The sequence below is a fragment of the Cygnus olor genome, chromosome 21 (genome assembly GCF_009769625.2).
Source record: "Cygnus olor isolate bCygOlo1 chromosome 21, bCygOlo1.pri.v2, whole genome shotgun sequence".
In the NCBI taxonomy this organism is placed as follows: domain Eukaryota; kingdom Metazoa; phylum Chordata; class Aves; order Anseriformes; family Anatidae; genus Cygnus; species Cygnus olor.
In genome coordinates this window covers 2,556,085-2,564,839 of record NC_049189.1, presented here as the reverse complement: position 1 = coordinate 2,564,839, position 8,755 = coordinate 2,556,085, and the positions used below count along the sequence as shown (strand labels likewise).

Sequence of the window (8,755 nt, the reverse complement as noted above, 5' to 3'; positions counted from 1 at the left end):
GGCCTGGGCGGGAGGGGAGGCGGGGACGGGCGGCGCCGCTGCTGCAGCACCCGCGGGGCCGGCGGGCCGCGGCCCGGCTCCTCGGCCGCTTCCCCGGGGGTGAGGGGCTCCGGGGGGGCTCGGTTACCTCAGCGAGGCAGCCCCCGGTGCTTGGCGGCCCTTGGGGGCTGGGGCCGGGGTGGGAGAGCCGGGGAGGGAGCCCTGAGGGAGCCGGGGGAGGCTTCTGGTGGGGGGCGACTCCCGGCCCGCGGCCGGTGCTCGGCTCCTGCCTCACAGGAGGGATCCGGAGGGAGCCGCAGCTTCGTGTCTTCTGCTCTCCCCTCAGGCCGCAGAGCGGGGCAGCTTGCAGGCTCCTGCACCGAGGATGAAAGAGGGAAGGAGACAAACACGGCTCTGGCTACAGGACAGCGGCTTGCCGAAGGGCTGCATGAATTCTGCTCTCCTCCGTCTCTGCCAGGTATGTGCCTGTTGTTTGTTGTTGTTTTTTTTTTTTTTTTCTTCCATTTTCTTACACCAAGCAAGGGATAGATTTACTCTAAGCAGCCACTTTTCCTTCTGCCACATTTGCCAAGGGTTGAGCCTGCAGTGGCATCTTGCTCCTTCTTTATTTTTGCTTCTTTTCTTCTGGGTGGCCAGCGACAGCTGCATCAGAGGGTGTAAATACATCAGAGGGTGTAAATACATCAGAGGGCGTAAATACATCAGAGGGCGTAAATACATCAGAGGGCGTAAATCCAGGTGTGTTCCTGTTCTGAAGGCGTGTTCCTGTTCTGAAGCAGGAACTGCTGGTAAGCCCTCGCTGAGGTGGGAGCTGACAGAAACATTGGGATTGATTCCTCCTGAGCATGTCGTATCACTGGAGCATAGGCCTTATGCTGAATTATTACTCAGAACTGAAACACCTGTGGCTTTTTGTTCCCTCTGATTATTTGCTTTTTCCTCTGATTTATTTGATTTGATTTATCTCCTTGAACTGAGAAAGCAAGAAAAACAAGGGCAAAACTTAGATGTAGAGAAGGCAGTTCAGCTGCATTGGAAGCTCTGTGTGTTTGGGTCGATTTCCCTGCAGATGCTCAACTCCAGAATTTAATTACTTGAGTAAGAAGTAAATGAGGAACGTGTTTACTGTAAATAACCCCCAGTTTTGTGTTTGGAGTGATGCCGTGTGTCATATTGGTAGTGGAAATCAGAAAGAAGCCCCCATAGCCTTGGCAGAGCTAGCTAAGCCTATTTTGCGCTTTCTTTCTGCTCTGGGTTACGGGTGTCCAGTTTTGTACCTGGAGCAGGTAACGTCCGTTGGGCAGATGGTGGTTCCCTTCAGGAAGTTCCTCCTGAAGGCAGACAACTACCAGAGCAGCAGATCGAGCGTCAGGTGACTTGCATCTTAGAGGTTTTTCCCAAACTAAATGATTCCAGGATTCTATGATTTCTGTGGTGACAAGATGTAATGAGTTCATTTAGGACTGGCAAATGTGTCTGCAACACATGGAGCAGAGTTCTCTAGGCATTTAATTTAAGCATCACGACTGGTTCTGTTTCTTGAATGATTTTTCTCATGTTAAGCTTCAACAAAGTAAATGTGTTTCCCATCCCTTTCCACAGCACACCTCTGGTTCGCTGTTGTGAGAATAATTTTCATAAGTGTATGTTATTTGTGTTGGCTTAATTCTCTGCTTATTGTGATATTGCTGGGTAGCTTCCTATGTTTTGGTGTCTGTCTCGAATGCACGTTTGAAACAGTGTGACTGTGGAAGTCCTGTGCCCAGTTAGCATATAAAGAATTTTACAGTTTTCCAGCTTTGCTCTTGAGTGGCCACTAAGCCACTGCTAGGATTGCTTGGAAGAATTGGGATTCCGTGCACAGCGTTTTTCTGCTAAAACTTTTATGGAAGTCGCAGAAGTTACAAAAACTGTGGAAGTGCCACAAATGTGGTTGCAAATGTCTCCTTCCCATTTATTTGGGACCACCGTGGGCTATTCTGAACTGTGGTAGTTCTCTCTGAAACAAGCTCATCTCTTGCCTTGCGTTCGTGTGGTGTTAAGGTATTTATTGCTCATGGAGACAAGTTGCCAGTGGCTTGGCTGAAGGTGAAGACTTTCTCCAACCTGATAGCTGGTCTCTTCTAGGTCATGTTGCCCCTGCCCGCCTGTTCCTGTTAAATCTGTTTGTTTCGCTCATCGTCTCTGATACAGAACCGCTCCCGGGCCCCGGCAGGATTCAGGGTCACGCTGAATGTGACCGTGCCACTTGCAGCAGTACCGATCATGCACTTTTATTCTGAGCTTCTATATTTCAGGGACCCAGGAATAGAATGCAGGGCTTGGTGAGCAGGCTGTCTGAATCCTAGGTGTTTTGTGAGGATTCTGATTCATGGCTTATCAAGGGCATTTACGGAGGGGCCTGAGTGTTGCGATATAACTTGCAGCACGTTCTCACTAGAAACTCTCACTGGGGAGCCACATAAACCCTCCGATATGTTGTTGTTGCTTTCCCCTTATTTGCTCCTTCTGTTGTTTCAAGTGTGATCAGGTCAAATCGTGTTACTGTCCCACACTACTGGTTCCTCTCTGATTCCCAAAGTACCTAATTATCGTATTCCTCCAGCAGTCATATTATTGGAATAGCAGTTGGCGGAAAGAATACCCTCTCTTGTTTTGTTTTTCTTTTCTTTTTCTTTCCCCATCAAGGTTTTTGGTGGGATGCCCCTTTCCTTGACAGAGGTATTGTTTCTAAGGCAATGCTATCCTACCCGAGCTGGGAAACTTCGTCGTCCCCTTCCTGGTGCTTCTGTGTGGTTTTCTTTGGAAGCAGCAGGCCTTAATCCAATAACGATTGGGCTTTGCATGCATGCAAACACTGAGCTGTTTTCTCCAGAGGTACCGAGCTGATGATATCGGCAGGTCATTTGGGACTTCTTCGCTGTCGGAATACAAGCCTCTGAAGCCAGTTCATTTTGCTTGCAAGTGGTTGAACTTAAAAGCCTCTGCCTTTCTTACAGTCCGCTGTAAGTTATCTCCTTTATTGTGGAATTGCAGTGCAACTCCTGTTGTGGCTGGTACTTGGGAGATGTGCATCTGTGCAAAAGCAGGCAAAGAGACCTTAGATCGGAATGAACACTTCGGTTGTCTGAATAGAGAAAAAAAAAAATCTGCATTGAATTAAACTGTTAAAATTATATCTCTGTGCAGTAGATATCATGGGATATTTTTCCATCTTTAAGCAAAGATTGAAAAAATGGAGTCTGTTGTTTACTTCTGCTCCCTTTGTAATGAGAGCTGTAGTTTTGTTTGGAATTTCCCAGAATAAGGAGACTTGGAGCAAGGATATGTGAGTTTCTTGCTGGCTCTGCCACCAATTCCATATGTAACCATGGCTCCATTTTCCATCTGTGAAGTGTTCTTGCATTCTTTAAAGCTATCCAGAGCTGGAAGATAACATCCGTACTTCTAAAATGTAGACTCGTAAGTGAATTGGTGCGTGTGCTGACCCTCAAACCTCTAAGTCCGAGGAAGGAAGGTAACAGCTTACTGCTCAATTCATTCTGCTCCTATGCAGCTGATGTCTCTAGCCAAAGGCAGGTCAGGATAGATTAGACTTAAACCTTTTGATTTGCTTTCAGAGCACAGAAAGGGCAAGTTCTAGGCTGGAAACCAGCAGGAGAGCAGTGTTGGCCATTCTAAAAGCCTGAAGGGGAATCTGAAAGATGGTAGGATGAGCCATCAAGGCTCATCGGAGATTCAGAGGGTTTTATGCTGCAGCTTGCTCTATGCCAGAGCCTGAGGCAGCATCTTTTCATTTTGAAAAGTTGGAGAAAGTTGGGTTCGTAACTCAGAGGGTCAGTAATCCTGTTGTGTCACCACCAAGGTGCCCTTGGTCTAAATACCTGTGAACAACCTTGTCACAGAACCACAATAGTGTGTTTTCCAGAGCACTGCTCGATCCGCACTGGGGCTCAACACCACCAGCTGTGGGCCAGTTACGTGTTTCTCAGAGGCAAGGCTCAGAGCAATGTCAAAGTAAGAACGCGGTTGAAATCCGAAGGCAGGAGAGACTTCTGGATGTTGGAATCTGTTTCTGTGTGGTACTGCGTTCTGAGCTGATTGAAAATAGGGCTGGAAGGGATTTTCAAGAGGCTGCCTCATCCTCCTTTTGCCAAAAGGCGCAATAAGCTCCACCTAAGCCATTCCTGATAGTTATGTTGAGCTTGTACTGTAACAGATTTTTCAGCTTCCCCGGACGAGTTGGATTTGGGTCTATGAAATCTGCTGTTGAGGAAAAAGTAGATGCTGCTCAGCCCCAGCTACTGAGATTTCAAGGCTTTAGGCAGCAATCTGCAAGCTGTCAGGTCCAATTAAAGCGAATGGCTGGAGCTGGTGTGTTTTTCTCCCTCCTGGAGAGAACACAGTTCATCAAAAGCCGGAAGGAAATTTCATCAGGCTCATGAGCAATTATCTTAGGGGATATAGTAAGAGAGAAACGCCAGATTCCCAGCGTGAACTTTCCCTTATCATCACCCCTAATTCTCCAATGAGCAGATGAACAACGATCCCACGGGTTTCAAGTTTGTGAAGTTTTTGTTGGATTTGGCTGATGGTGATTTGTAAACATGAATTTCAAACGTATCTGACTTGGCAAAAGGTATTCCACCTCTCTGTGGTGCACCACGACGTCTGTTGTGGGAAGCTTGTGACAGCTGTTTATTTTTGATTGGCCTGTGGTGCTTCCTGAAGGTTGTGTTCTCATCTGTATGGGCTAAAGCAAATATTGACCCACTCGCAACTCCATGGATTTCATCAGCCTGGTCCATTAGTCAGCATTGAGCCGATTCATTAAAAAAAAATTACTTTAAAAAAATTACTTAAACCCAAGAAATTTAACTTTTGGAACAAGGAGAATAGAAGATAACCCTGCAGGTTGTTTTTTTTTTAAATACCATCAGAATTTTAAATACCAACCAGAATGCTGGCGTCAAGCTTCTGAGCAGGATTTGCACAAAACTACTGTTACTGCATCTTAATAAATTCTCTGGTGCTTCTTTTAGGCCAGCATCCTTTATCAAGGTAAAAGAATAGAAAGGCAGGATGATAACCACAAAAAGTATTGCTCCTACAACTTGCGAAGGGAACATTGCCTTCCCTTCTCACCAGGAGGACTCGGTGTTAGAATACAATCAGTGTAAATTGAATGCAAAATTCAGCTTAGACCAAAGGGATCAATAGGCTGGCATTTGTATAGGACAAGAGTTGATTGTAGAGGTGAAAAGCAGGCTTTAAGCCTAACGGCTGGCCAGCTATTTTTAGCATTTCTTCACTCTGTGTCCCAGTATTCCAGGATGTGTGCCTGCTCTTATACAAAACAGTTAGCGAGGCTGAAATGACAAGATGTTAATCCCCGAGTGAAGGCATATTAATCACCTGCTTTATTCTGTTTATGTAATACAGTTAAATATACTGTGAGAGCAGGTGAGGTTTGGGGTACGGGAGTGGTTCGGCCTCATTCAGGCTTTTTCATGGCTGATCGGTTTTAAAAGGCAGCTATCCCGCTTCTAATTTTCCTTTGTGCTGAGAATAGTTTGTCAGTAGGGATGGCTTCATTTATCTGATACTGATATTTAACCCACGGAAGCATCATCTGCTCTTCTCTTCCACTCCGTGCCAGCGATGCCATTTTGCAAAATTCAGGCTAAGCAGAAATGCTGAGAGCACGAGAAAAAATATCCCTGTCTTCGGTGAGCTGCGAAGCAAAGTGGTAGTGAGACGCCGTGGCGTAGCAGTGGAGTAGAAGGTGATTCCCTTCCGCCAATTTGCAAATTCTTTTGGTGGGCTACGGAGGAATTCCAAGGGCTTAGTCTGATTCTCAGTGGTTAAGTTTGTAGCATAATGCCCGAGGTGGTGTCACTCTTCTGCGTTAGAAGATCTGCTCGTCCTGGGAGCGAAGAGCCTGTATCTTCTGTGCTCTTTGTGTTAGCCACAGGAGGTGGAGCCTCGGAACAGGTAACAGTGCTGGGGTAATACACTCGCTGCTTGCTGTTGGTTCCTGCTAAGATGAGCGTGCTTTCAGCCGGAAGATAGCTTGTTCTGTTGGTGTTTTACTAAGGTACCTATCACCAATTTACGCTAGAGCGTTGTTTGAAAGATTAGCCTTAGTGGCAAAATTAAGGTAGGACCGTACTAGTGAGGTTTTAACTGTTTCTTTTTTTTTTTTTAAATTGCATTTAGTTAGAACCAGATGGCTGTTTTAAAGAGGAGCAGTGCTGTCAGGGTTGGGGTCCATCCCTGTCTTTTTTGGACTCGGTCTGATATCGCTGCCATTGTTTCATGACTTGGAAGCGATTGGCTTCGCTTTGCCAGTCCTTGGGTCCGATCTGCGAAATGTGCAGGAGTAGCGCAGCTCCTGCTCGCTCGACTCCACCACCCAGTCCCTGTTCTTCAGCCTCAGCGGATAAACAAGGCCTGATCGGACAGTGCAGCTCTTTGTATGAGCATGGGCTGTGGAGTGAGATCTGGGAAACAATACACAACAAAATGGGTCTGACTGCATGCCTTGCCACAGCAAGAAGCAGGGCTGGCACCAGTGCTGTGTTAGGAGGCAGTGCTAGAGCCCAGTGTTTGTGCATTAATAATGCATTGAAAAGCACAGAATCTTTACCGTGCATTGCAGTTGAATGTTAGCCCTTATACTAGAGGTACTTTTCTCACTTGGTAGGATTTTATGCACGTTTTTCAGCAAATAATTTAGCACAACTGATTTTATGATAAATGTCTGCATAAAAAAGATGGAGGTTTTCTCTGCAGCCTTTTGTTTCTTTTACAGCCAGCCTGGGCATCTAAGGGAGGAAGTTTGTGCTCTTGCTGCCATATGATAAATTCCAAATACAGGCAAAACGTAAACCCGACTTTTGCCCATAAATGACTCCTTCAGAGGCCAGTTTATGGGTTAGGTAGATGCATGTTGCACTCCTGCATAAGTGGACAGTCACGTGTATGTTAGGGCTGCAAGCGTTACAAGAGAAAGTAGTACCTGCAGCATCACCCATCACAAGGCCAATCGGAAAGGGATTTTTTCAGAGCATCTTAAAAATACTGCTCTAATTACTTGAGATAAATGACGTATTGCTCTTATGTATGCTTATATGTCTGGCTTTCCCTAAAGCAGGCATTAAAATGCTAGTGAAAGACTTGTGTGGAGATACTGCCATGGTTTGCCCAGCACTTCACATTGACAGTGTGTCTTTACACCTGTTGGTGCTACAGTTCTAGCCCAGAACAAAGTCATCCAGAAATGTTTGGGTGCTGTGTGCGAAGGAACACCGCTGGAACAAGCAGCAGGCTGGCCAGAAAGCACCATTACCAGGCGGCTTAGAAAGAGGCCTGCTAAGAAGTTAAAGATTTTTGATCTTTGTATGGTGGTAAGTCAAAAACGATCGTTTTCTGCTCTGCTCTCACTTAACAGTGAGTATATTCAGCTGTGCGAGTAGCCTTGAGAGAAATTAGACTGGGTCCTGCTGGGAGAGCACACGTGTGCCTGCTGTTGTGCTGTCCTGGGGTCTTACTGCTTGCTGAGGAGGAAGAAAAGTGAAGGCTAGGTCTGAATTTGGGTTTGTTGGCGTGAGAGCTCGCTTTGGTAATGACTAACTGAGCAGCTTGGAGCCTTAGTCAGAGGTATTTGATCCTGGTTGTTGTCTGTGAGTAAAGAATCTCTAATAGGACAGTGTTTATTTCTGGTTTGCAGCTAGGGAAACTGGGGTGGGGAACAATACTTGTGCAGATAGCTACAGAGCTGGCGCTGGTTTCACACTGCTTGTGTCAGGAAAGGGGGAAAATTCAGTCAAATGCCACTTCTATGGGGCATAAGAGTAGTGTGGAAGAGAGTCCTACCAAAAGCCAGCTGCACAAGCACAGTGCTCGTAAGCCAGGAGGAGCTGGCGTAATTCAGCCGTTACATCTAACTTGTTTAGAGGCCTTTGTTTCCAGTGTCGGGGTATAAAAAAGTAAACCTTGAACCTTTACGCTAGTGGTAGCTGATCAATCCTAATGTTTAATGTCTTGATATGACTTTTAAAATGGCACTGTGTCCCTGATGCTCCCTTGGAAACCCAAATGTGGCGTGTGTATTGTGAGGGCTTAAAGTAAGAACCTTGGTGAGTAGGAGCCACTTGGGAGGCTGAACAAGGAAGAATGGTTGAAGAAACAGCTCCAGAGTGCGTCAGGTGCCTCTGCTGCCTCTCCGAGGAGGGAACAGATCCTTTTGATCCCCGACTTGAACTGCAGACCTCTGTTCTTGGGTAGAATCCCGCTGAAACGACCGACGAGGCCAGCAAGGTCACAACCAGCTCCTTGCGGAGGGTTGTTGCTGAATTGTCTCCTGAAGAGTGAGCACCACCGCGCTGCTTGCTTGTGCTGCAGTGAGGTTATTCTGGATTTCTGCTGATGCAGGCGGCGCTGGGGGCGTGCTCTGTTCCAGGCTGCCCGCACCGGGCGTCTGTAAACATCTCCTGGTGTTTGCCCAGTCTGCGCTGGGACCAAGGAAGGGTAAAGCAAGTGGCGTTGGTCTTGCCAGACCTCATGGGCTCGCGGTTATTTTTGTGATGTCAAGTGAAGAACGCCTTGGCTGCTTGCTCTGTTTCTCTCTTCCCTGAGAGAGATGGGCCGAGGATCAAAGAGCAAAGCACAAACCCACTATTCTATGAGAGGGGAACTCGGGGCAGGAGGGTGGGTCTTAGAAAACAGGATGTAAAACTCCCCAGATCCTCTT

The 8,755-nt window shown here is 46.8% G+C and overlaps 1 protein-coding gene across 5 annotated transcripts in view; it reads left to right on the top strand.

The window, feature by feature from the left end:
- The window catches only part of MIB2 (MIB E3 ubiquitin protein ligase 2), a 41,399-nt gene continuing 32,644 nt past the window's right edge, over nt 1-8,755 (top strand). For 2 of the 5 annotated variants that reach the window (XM_040533223.1, XM_040533224.1), the window contains exons 1-2: nt 1-99; nt 326-457. The gene's annotated coding sequence lies outside the window, so the exon portion shown is untranslated. Of the gene's footprint in view, nt 100-325; nt 458-2,964; nt 3,090-8,755 lie in introns of those variants that run through there. The other 3 variants (XM_040533220.1, XM_040533221.1, XM_040533222.1) reach the window with 2 other exon arrangements.